Raw genomic sequence first — 12,500 nt, 5'->3', positions numbered from 1 at the left:
CTGGGGAAAACTGCACTTTTTGCCCCCTCCTGTCCTGCCCCACCCATTCCAGAGCAACACCCTCTCCTCTCCTCGAAATCCCAGAGTCATGGGATGAGGTGACTGTTCTCCTTGCCTGAGCAAGCCAGGACTGTGCCTTCAAGTCAAGCGGTTTTCTTCATGGAGTGCCATTATTCATTGTCTTGTGTATTCCCTCTGTCTGCTCTACTGTGGTGTGATTGCACCCGGTAAGGTGTAGGTAATTTAGGATTCCCATTTGTCATTGGTTCCGTGGGCACATATTCGTTAGTGGGTTAAGGGCTATCGTTTGGTATATCATTTATGTTATTGCTTCTTGTACATTCCCTCCCCGTGACCATTATTGTTACTAAATCCACTTGGTCTCTGGGTGAATTTTTTTTTTGTATACCTTGTTGAGGTTCATATGAGAGCTGGGTGAATTTTAGGTCGTGATGATCACTCTAGTAATTACGGAAAGTCTGTTGAGGACGAATTGGCTATTAATGCTGTCAATCAAAACTGTACTGTGCATCTCTAAGCTTGCTCAGCCCTCAATGAGAGACAAGGCATGCGGTACTAATTCGCATAACACTTGACTGATTTGAAGGTCTCACCGGTACGGTTTTGGGGTGAAAAGACCCGTATTCCGACCCAGGAAGGCAGACCCAGTTGGCCGAAGCAGTCATGTTGAAGGGACTCGCCGCATTCAAACTGAGCAACAGGAACAAACCCGCGTGGCAACAACAATATTATCTAAAAGTTGTCTCAGTAGATTTACTGTGTTGTTAACATGTACTTGCAGGTTTTACAAGCAAAGCATATGTCTTCCTCTCCTGGCTGATCCCTCCTCCATCGTACTCTTCCTTCCACTACAGATTACATGACGATGTCGCAAAGTAATTAATTCCAACGTAACATCCAGTTGGTCCATCACCTCCTAGCTCGAGGGTCCATCAACCCCATGGACCCTTGGTTGGTCCATCATCCCCATGTCTTTTCCAGATATTCATACTACCATCTACTGCCGGTACATACTCTGCAGCGGCAGTTTGAAGAATGAGTGAGGAGTAAAGAATAGGGGTGCAGAGAGCCTGAACCCCTGTCACTTGTTTCTACCAAAAAAGTTACTCCTTTATCATATCATGAAAGAAACTAAATATTGTTCAACTGAACAATTTCCCTTCATTTGTTAAAAAAAGCGTTTTATCCAACAGGCAGGTTGCAATATATTGCAGGCCGTTTAGTTTTCAAATTACAGTTTTATGGAAGCGGCCTCCCTTGCTTACCTTCACATCCTTTATTCTCCTCCTTGAATCCTTTTAAATTCTCAACCCACCTCTGCTCGGTATGTACAACTGCTGTAGCAGCGAACTTGGATATAACACCAGCAGTTTTTTTTTTTAAGTACCTTGAGATATTTATTGCTGCAATCTACACGTTGATGGTTCAGCTGCCTTAACATCCCCATCTGAAGGACACTCTCATATTCAGCACCCCCTACTGATACTGCCTTCTCGTGACAGTTTTCAACAATGCCCACTCCATCGAGATTCGGACCCAGATGAGAGGAGAGGTCATTGGAGACTACTCGACTATCCATCCTCTTTCCGATTTCTATCCCTTTCCCTCATACTCCCTCTCCCATTTTCAACCCCAAGTCCAGAGATGGAGGTAGCATTTTCAGAAGTGATGTTTCAATGTATCATCCATATCTATCGGTAGGTTAACCTGTTGGGCAGAGACAGAATGTGATTAAAAGAAATAGGATAAACAGGGGGGGGGGGGAATCAGACTAAGTGCTTTTTGAGGACATCAATTTATCTCCACACGATGGTAGGTCTGAGAACCCTTATTCCTCCTGTCTACATGTCCCTATCATGCTCCTACTGTATTCTACATTCCATAATTTTGTCGAATGTGAATACAATACCTCGTGAACCGACGTATATTAACTAACGTATCCTGTATACCTGCATATTTGACTTGCATGTGTACCCTGTCTACTCAACTACTTGATATACCTCGTGTGTCCTGCTGACCCACAACCAACTATCTTACCAACCCGCATACATTGCTTTCCAGTGTGACTCGCTTACTTCCAATACCCATGTACATCACGTACTTTGCATACCTATGTATCTTGTATACCCGCTACTTCACATATCGACATGACTCGCATACCCACGTCTCATGGTCGCAGCATCGAGGAACTGTGATCAATGGGAAGGTATGCGAGCAAATCAATGAGCATTAATCTAGACTCACATTTAATAGGCTGATACACCCCAAAATTTTCAAATGGAATATACCACATAAAATGCAGACCAGATCATTACCAAATTATTTCCCCCGAGAAATTATCTAAGGATTATCACTCTGACTATCATGGGGCGTACACGCGTTAAGTAAATGTCCTTCCTTTCAATACGTGACTCTTATGATCAGATCTTACTCTGACTTCAGCTCCTTTAACAGGATGTGCTTGTGATTGCTTTGACACTAATTTATGACATGCCATTGAAAATATGTGCGCATATGGAGAACAAGAAAACCAAAAAAATTTCTTCTGCTGGTTTGGCTCGCAGGATAATTTGAACAGAGTTCCAACAGCGACGCCTTGTGATATAACACGGCAGTTTCTCCTTGCGTTTGCTTATTCACCACCACTTATCTTTGAACGATAGGGAATTCTGCATGATAAGGCACCCCTTGTTCACTCTACTAATTCTGTTGGTGAAAAATAGAAAATTCACGTTTTGTACCTTGTAATTTCCCAATATGATTGTCATCGAGAACAAATTGTAACTAACTATAAATTACACATTGGTCCTTCGTAATAGTGTAACACGATCCTGTTAAATAGGGACAACATAATGTGGCATTAATTCCACAACAGAGACCATGTACATATTGGCTGCATCATCCTTGGCTGCACCGTTCTCAGCTGCAGCTCCATTGGCTGTGCCATTTCAGGTCGCACAATTGCTGATGCCCCATTCTGAGACACCTTATCCTGTATATGCCTGGTGTTGACTTAATGGTTATCCTGGTGGGCTTGGGATCCTGGGGTCCTGAGTTCAAATCCCATATCAATTTAATTAATACCAGGTGAGGTTGACTCAGCCTGTCATCCTTCCGAGGTCGGCAAAATGAGTACCAGCTTGCTGGGAATGATTGAGCCATTTGAGTATCCTGTGTCGGAGTAGCTACACGTCCAGGATTGTTCCCAATAGGCCAGGAGAGTGCTTTGGCAGCACCAATGCTCTGCACAGAGTATGATCCCAATGGATTTGGATTTGGATTTATCCCATATACGCTGTCCTCGGCTCCAACATGAATGGTTGTACCTCTGCTGGTCATCCCATTGTCGGATGCACCAGAAACTCCACTGTCTCCAGACCCTCCATGACCATCGACCATGACCCTTCTGTCCCTGCTAACTTTAGTCTATTTCTAGTATCAATTCTGACACTACTGTCTCCGCTGACCTTACCTCCTTGGTTGGTCTCCACCACCATTGTCATCTCCTATGACCCTAAGATTGGCTCACGTTTTCTCCTATGGGTGGGTGTCATTTCCAACTTATTGGTATTGCCAGATTCATCTCCCTCCTGCTCCATGCGAGGGCACCTTCCTGCCGAGGTGTTGCACTCAGCTGCAGTGGCATCCATGTGTTGGTGTTGTTCCTTCTGCAATACATTGCAGGCAGTCTTTACTGAAGGATAAATGATTTGTGAGCCTGTTGTAAAGAGCAAGACTTGAGCGAAATTCGGCAAGATTTTCAAGAGTCAGGAAAATAGTGGAACAAAGGAACAGGGGCAAAGATAAACATTTTGAACTTGTGGACAGAAACAGAGAGAAGATGAATTGCTACGTGCATGTATGTATGCCGAGTGGGACTGTGGAGGTTGGAGAATACCTGTGGTGATCAAGGGGCATTTTCTGTGCCATGGCCACTTTGCAAAACAGACCAATGATATTTAATGCCTTGGTCTCCACATTGTTGAGGAAAGTTAGGTGAAAATCGGCAAACCAGCCAACAGCGGAGAAATATAATCCACAATACTTCAGTGAAAGCATGACATGTATGCATTGTAGGCAAATTAACTTTTTCATATTGGTGCTCAATCCCGGGCGTAGTGGCGTGCGCCTGTAATCCGGCTACTCGGAGGCTTGGGTTGGAGGATCGCTTGAGGACGGGCGCTCTGTGCTGGGCCACGCTATGAGAGGGTGTAGGGCAGCCCGGAATCATGGCGAAACCCAATCCTTATCCCTGAGTCGTAAGAGGCGACCAGGGTTGCGTCAGGAAGGGCATCCGGCGTAAAACCTATGCCAAATCAGTATGCGGATCATAAGGATGATCCGCTGTGGCGACCCCTAACGGGAGCAGCCGAAAGACGAACAACAACATATTGGTGCTCAATGAGGCCACAAATAATTGTCTGTCTTCAAGATTATGAAGAGGGAAGCATTGGAAAGCATAGTCAGAAATGTCTTCAAAGCAATTTATCAGTGAAGGAGAAAGGTCTGGGGTATACATACAAGGAAGAGTTTTGGGGCCCAAACCCTGTGTGGAGGTATCTCAGCCTCAAATGTGGAAGAATAAGTGCTCCAGCCAGGGAGGAATTTTGGTTGAAGACATGGAAAAAGTTAGCCTTTGACTTTAGTGTGCCTTAAAATGCCATTAGCAAAGTGTTTAACAGGAAGCATGAAATGTCAGATGGCATTGGAGACCGGAGAGTTGTCCAGTGCAATTACACTGATCTGCTTGAGTTTCAAGTCATCCATCCATTACCGGCACAACAGGGGAGCATGTCTTTGGTGAGTAACCCAGATGGAAGCAAAATTATTGATCCAAGATCAGGGAGTTTGAGAACAGGAAAGTTCTGAGCTTTAGGGATACAATTATTTTCCATAGCCTTGCTGTCAATTCGCATAATGATTGCCAGTATGTACTGGTAGTTCACAGGATCTGCTATCATTCCTTTTTGTGGATGGGGTGACATTGGAAACTTCACAAAAAATGGGAAACAGCTTCCTCAAAATAATCTGGAGAAGAGAAAAGACAGATGGATGACTCCGAAGATCATTCAAAAATGTATGGAATGTGACAATAGTCGAGCTAAGAAATGCTGATGTGTTTTTATTTTTCTACATATAGTTCATAGGAAAATACTTCCTAATTATATAGACATCTATATATGATGGTGCAAGTGGTTGTGTTGTTACAGACTTTTATATTCATTTAATTGTGCTTTGGTGAAGGTCATATTGGCTGTTAAATTTCCTGTGAAGTAATAACAACAACAACAACAACAACAACAACAACAACAACAACAACTACAACAACATCAGGAGGAGAAGAATAAAACGAGTTTTCAGAATGGAAGGAGAGGACGAGATGAGTAGATGAGGAGGAGAAGGCAACAACATGTTCTCCTGAGCTGTCACACTCGTTTTCAAGTGTTGCAAATCATTTTAAAACGCCATACCCAGTGAAGGAGGAATCGGGGGTCTTCTGTATGCCAACCTGTGGGATTCAGCAACTCACCTATTCCCTGACCACGATGCACCAACTTTAACCCACTGTGCATTGGTCTGTGGGGATTCAGCTTCGCTTCTGATATCACACCCTGTGAGTTATTCTTCGCTGAACTCCCTCTATTCGTGGAATGTACCTGTCGGAAATTGCACTGGTGTTATCTCGGTGATGACTTCAAAGCTTGTATACCCTCATTGGTGCCTTTGTGGGTGATTTACACACCATTTTTGAGAAGGCACTCAGCTTGTTGACTTTGTATTTAAATAACTGGTAATTATTATCTTGCCAAAACGAAGTTTTTGCAAGATATGTTAGTCAGCGTGTATTTTTTTTTTTTTGTCTGTAATCACGTATTGATCACTCTGCAGCGCACAGTTATCATTGGAAATTTTTGTAACCGCATATCAGAGTCCTATAGAGGTCCCTTTCAGCGCATAAAATTTTCAAGGTCAAAGGTCAAGGTCACTTTGTCGCAAATCAGGGGAGTCGACGAAAAACCCTTATTTTTTGAGTAATTTTGATCGGATCGTCTTCAAACTTCATGGGAATATAGTTCATGGTCTGGCGGTCAGCTGCTGAATTTTTGGTGGCGATCGGCCTTGACCTTCATGGTTAGTGCTGGAGGTCGAAAGTTTTTGACCCCAAGGTCAAATTTTGAAATCTTAGGTACCATATCGTGTAATACCTCAAATTGAACGCCTCAATGAGTGCTTTCTAGATATGACAAGCTTGAGACATTATGACGTCATTTGGTGACGTTATGAGGCAAACGCATATTTTTCATGGTTACTCTGTAGAACGATTCTCATCGGAATCTCTCGTAGGCAGATATCCCTCAAGGAGTCGCTCCTGGTGGATAGCAGCTCTGTTCACCTCAGTGTGACCTTAAATAAGTCACACGTGGTCACCTTTTGGCAAGATACGGCATTGGTTTTTTATTTTTATTATGTGTTTATTTATTCGTATGTGTACTTGAATATAACTGTCATTAATCAAAAAGGCTTTGGCACAATAAAACGATTTTTTTTAATCGAAAAAAACTTCTTTTTTTTCAAAATTTTAGAACTTTTTGTTGTTGTTGCCTAACACACTCACGAGCACTCACTGATGAACATCTGAAAGTTTGACAAAGATCCATTCAGCCATCTCTGAGAAAAATTGGTGACACACACACACACACACACACACACACACACACACACACACACACACACACACACACACACACACACACACACACACACATCTCTTATAGCGTAGATGAGTACATTTTTATAGTGTCATAATTATTTTACCTATTTACCTCCACCACTGAAGGTGTGCAGAGGTTATGTTTTCACCCCTGTCTATCAGCCTGTTTGTTTGTGTCTTTGCACAGGATATCTCAAAAGGTTATGGACAGATTTGGACGAAACTTAGTGGACAGGTCGGGTGTATGACAAGGATGAATCAATTCGATTTTGGTGAAGATCAGGATCTGGATATGAGGACTTAAAACTTTTTTGAAGTGATTCTTCACCATTGAGAGATGGTACCAAAAACGATATATTGCATGATATTTCAAAAAGTTGTGGATGGATTATGACAAAACTACTGCAGTTGGATGACTTGGTTAGGTGATCAGAACACTCGATTTTGGTTTAGGTCCGGATTGACATCCAGCCTATCAGTGGGATACAAAAGGTGAACAGTTCAGCCTGGCAGAGCGATGCGCTCTTCCACGTGCCATTCTAGTTAACCTCCGCCATCGAAGATCGGAGGTTACTGTTTTCACCCCTTTCTGTTTGTTTGTTTGTTTGTTTGTTTGTTTGTTTGTTTGTTTGTGAACAGTATTACGGAAAAACTCCTCGACGGATTTCGACGAAACTTGGTGCGGGGGATTAGTTATGGTCCAAGGATCATGCGATGAGATTTTGGACTTGGTCCAAAATCCGATATGGCGGCCATTTTGAAAAAATATTGGATTCTTTTTTTTTGCATTTCTGCATGTTTTAAGTGATTTCCAACCCCCCCCCAAAAAAAAAATTGTTAGAGAAAAAAAAATTTTGCAACATTTTTTCAACAAAATTTTGATTTTTTTTTTTTTGCATTTCTACATGTTATAAGTGATTTCCAACAAAAAAACATGCCAAAATTATAGTTGCGGCTGATTTTGGAACTTCAGGTGGATATACCCACGTAAAATCAATTTCTGTCTCAAGGAATCTAGTTATGACGAATGAATTGAGTATGTAAAAGTTAAAGTAAAATGGAATGTTGCAAACTATAACTCTGTGAGCACTGTTGACATCAAATTGAATGAATAGGATATCAGGTTCACTTGAGTGACCTAGCAGTATTGGCGGCGGAGGTTTTGCACTCTACCAAGTGCTCCCCCTCTAGTTTGATACTGCTTTGCTGGAATGTAGTTTAAAGAGAATGTGATGTCAAACAGCTTCTACTGAGTCTGACGACATAATGTGGTGTTGAATTACATTCGGTACCACATGCTTTTGAGAATCTCTTTTTTCTGGATTCCTTCAAGTAATTAAATGCTCACTGTGTGGGACGATAATGGCATTCAACCTCAGGTTAGGGAGGGTGAAGGTATTTTCCAATTTTATGGAAGGCATGTAGGCAACCACACACATATGGGAAGTGGCTTTAGGAAAACCAAATGGTATGATAGAGTGAATGTGACCTCTGGGCAAGTACTTTGCGCCACACAATGTTTCATTTGATGTAACGGTCTTTGCTACCTCTTAGATTCTTCACACCAATGACACTTTGTCATTATTATTATACATCGCATCTGCCAGAAGAAGTTGGTGGATGTTAAAAATCCCATGGTGTCGTTTGCGCAGAGTAGATGAGCTATTGCTGACACTAAACAAATTACAAATTCCTGCACTAATCTATAGGGGGCACTGCATGAGCAGCACTGCCACATTACTGCAAGAACTGATGCTAAACTGCAGCCATGTGCTGCGTACAAAAGACAATGACGATTGTTATTATTTACTAGTTGTACCTATCCTCACCTCGCTGACAGTTTTCATTTTTTAAAAGCATATTGTACTTCACAAGCAATTGCATGTTTATCTGCAAGTCTCAATGAGGATGTAGAATGAAGTAAAACAGGAGAAAAATGGTCTTTTATAACATGTAATTGTTGTTGTGGTTGTTTGTGTACTCGTCCAGTGTACTATTACTCCTCCAGTTTAATTTTCTGTTGCCTTCAGAAGTAATACTACTTTTAATGTTGTGTGCTCCTTGCGTGTCTATCACATTTCATTCTAAAGGTTCCCTGCCGTCATATTGTTGGAACCGCTGTATGAAAGATGTAAATACTGCTTCTTGTACACCGCTCCTTCCCAATTCCATATCCAGGCGATGCACGACGCTATCGCTGGGTGCCGAAGGAAGACAGTACTCAGTTTTCACTCCGTTTGTTTATTTTCTTGTTTGTTTGTTTTTGGGTCGCCAAAATAGGTGACCCTTATTGTCAGTAATTCTGTCTGTTTGTTTGGATGTTTGTTTGGACGTTTGTTCGTTTGTCATCAGCCTAATTGGTAGTAAACGTGGGCGGATTTTGACCAAACTCGGGTGGGAGGTACATTTCATGATCTAGTGCTTTGGAAATTGTGATGGTTTCTCGGGACGCTTTGGTTACCTTAGCATCAACCGAAAAACCTTCAAAATCGGTACCGTTCACGCGAAATCAATTCCGAAATCAATCCCACGTAGGGTTATGAAATTTGGCACGAATGATCTTCAGGTGATGCTCTATCAAATATATTCCGTTTTTTGTGATATATGGAATACTTTACCTGCAGCGCCTGCTACAATTATGGTATGCGCGAAAATTGGCGAAAATTGAAGGCCCCTCGCGACCAGGTGAGTGCATCGATACGAATTAAACTTTGCAGGTTCATGGTACTCAATGAGTACTATGACTTTGCCTCAGGAAATATTGACCGATTTCGCTTAGGTCAGGGGTCAAAGGTCAATTAGTGCAAAAATCGATAATATGCGAGAGCTGGAGGTGCCTTCGCGGCAAAGGCTACTCCTCCTAGGGTTATGGTCGGATGGTCATGAAAATTCGTACTAATCGTCTGGAATACATTGTGCACAAATAATCGAGCCGGATTTTCGATTTAGATCTGTGTTCACCCACAGCACCCCCTCGAACTTTGTGGATTTCCGATTTCAAACCGCATTTTCGGTACTTTTCATTCAAATGGATACCGAGTAGTTATCAGTAGATGGAACTGGATGAGATTTGAAATGCACAATCGTAAGGTGATTCCCTATCGATATATGCCATCCATTTTGCTCTATATCTTATAGTTTCCATGCTTGGCGACCCATCGCCACCTAAAGGCTTGTCTTGTTTGTTTGTTTGTTTGGCCGGGCGATATCTCAGCCATCCTTTGATTGATCTTGGAAGCTGAAATTTGGGGACAAACGTAAAGATGTGCTTTGGCAAAAAAAAGTATTTTTTAATTTTTCTATAAATTAATTAATTGATTAATTAATTATTATCGATTTATTAATTACATACTTATTTTATTTCTCATCCTGGCAATATCTCAGGCACCTTTGGAGCTGGGAAGCTGATATTTGGAGATGACAGTGACCAAATGATTTGGCTATAATGAGTATTTTTGATTTATTGATTAATCAAATCAATTGATTAATTATTATCGAGAAATTAATTACTTCTTTATTTTCTTTCTCATCCTGCCAATATCTCAGGCACCTTTTGAACTAGGAAGCTGATATTTGGACACGACAAAATGACCAAGTGATTTGGCTATAAAGGATATTTTTCATGAAATCGATTAATCAATTAATCGATTAATTCTTTTCCTTCTTGTTTGTATGGGAGATATCTCAGCCATCCTTTGAGCTAGGAAGCTGAAATTTTGGGACAAAAGTGAAATTGTGCTTTCGTGAAAAAGTATTTTTTTTATTTTTTGATGAATCAATTAATTGATTAATTACGTAATTATTATCGATTTATTCATTTCTTATTTATTTTATTTCTCATCCTGGCAATATCTCAGGCCACCTTTTGAGCTGGGAAGCTGATATTTAGACATGACAGTGAACAAGTGATTTGGCCATCAAGGTTATTTTATATTTATTGATTAATTAATTAAGGTGTAAATGTTGTGCGGCGTGCTGCGCGCGGAACGATTTGTTATTTATCTATTTATTTGGTATTGGGGTGGTGCACTTTGAATGTACCGCTACTTGTTCCTCTTCCACTTGGAAAGATAGGCTTTTAAAATAGGAATTTTTATGATTAAACAGTGATGTTTTTTTTGTTCGAAGTCAATCGACTATTAGCTTTTCCAATAAATTATTTTTATCACTCCACTACAGCAGGAACCTTTTAGAATAAAGCGTGCTACACACACACACACACACACACACACACACACACACACACACACACACACACACACACACACACACACACACACACACACACACACACACACACACACTATACTAATAAATGCCAATGTGTGTGTGCGTGTGTGTGTGTATTAGTGTGTCTTTTCCATAATTCTAAAACCATAAAACCTAGCAGCCTGAAATTTTACATGCAAACAAAGAAAACTCCAAGAAAGAGCAAGACTGAAAATTTGGTGTTTGGGCCAATTAAAACACCCCTTTTGAAGATAACAAACGACCTTATTTAATTATATCCTTCATCAGGCATTCCTCGGCCACCTCGCTCTCTGGGGTCTGAAGGCATTTCTTGGGTAACCTCGCTGGGTTCTGAAGCTGCCATGTTTCCGGCCTGCTCAACCATGCCTTGACTTGGAACAGGCCGCAACAATTTCTGAACGATAAAGTTTTTTTCACTTTCCTCACTCATATTATCGAATGCCTGTTCATCGTAGCTATGAATCGCTGAAAACATTGCTTTTGTAAATGCTACAGTTTTCAAATTAGGATACAGCTAGGAGCAATTTCATGCTGAGATAATGCGATTTTCCACGGTCTACTCTCACGCACGAATTAAGGTATATCATCGAAATATTATTTCGGTTTTGAGGATCTGATATCGTCCAGACTAAATAAAATAATTGTCGAATTCTATTGTGAAATCTGATCATTTAAAGAAATAACGAGTCATAACTAATCCGATATACCTATTTACTATAAGCAAGCAAGGCCGAACCCTCTTCTCCATACATACACAAGAAAATGTGAAATTTCCAAAGCATTAAACTTCTCTTTTTCTCCTGCTTGGAGAATTATACAGTGAACAAAAAATTTAGGAACATGCTAAAATTAACTTGCTTCAGCTATATGAGCTATATGATTTAATGCATTCACGACAACACCTCGCACCCTGTCCTATTCCTAGTGTCTGCCAGATGTGTCTATATTTTCGGAGGGTTCGCGAGGTGCTCGAAAGGGAATCAAAGCAAATCTGGTAACAAAAAAAAACAACTAGATGTTTAAAAAAAGATTTATATGGCTTGCATAGACCCTGAACTGATGTACCATGTGACACATGCACAGATGAGCAGGCAAATGGTGGATTTTCTTCAATGTTTATCTCTCAGGCAATTGAACTTTGCAATGTCCCCAGGGTTGTTCGGCATCAAGCAGCAACTCTTTTGTGGATGAAGTTATTTTATTTCATCAATTCATTTTATTTCATTAACCGCTGCGTGCGTGGTGAAGACAGGCTTTAATGTTAAAGTTAAAGAGTGATTCGTGCTCCGTCACCCTGAGCGAGTGGTTCGTACTCCATCACCCTGAGCGAGTGGTTTGTGCTCCGTCACCCTGAGCGATTGGTTCATGCTCCATCACCCTGAGCGAGTGGTTCATGCTCCGTCACCCTGAGGGAGTGGTTCATGCTCCGTCACCCTGAGGGAGTGGTTCGTGCTCCGTCACCCTGAGGGAGTGGTTCGTGCTCCGTCACCCTGAGCGAGTGGTTTGTGCTCCATCA

This window comes from Eptatretus burgeri, chromosome 5 (assembly GCF_056783735.1).
Source record: "Eptatretus burgeri isolate ZD-2024b chromosome 5, Ebu_testis_v1, whole genome shotgun sequence".
In the NCBI taxonomy this organism is placed as follows: domain Eukaryota; kingdom Metazoa; phylum Chordata; class Myxini; order Myxiniformes; family Myxinidae; genus Eptatretus; species Eptatretus burgeri.
The sequence above is the reverse complement of the archived record's forward strand: the minus strand, read 5'-3'. Positions refer to the sequence as shown.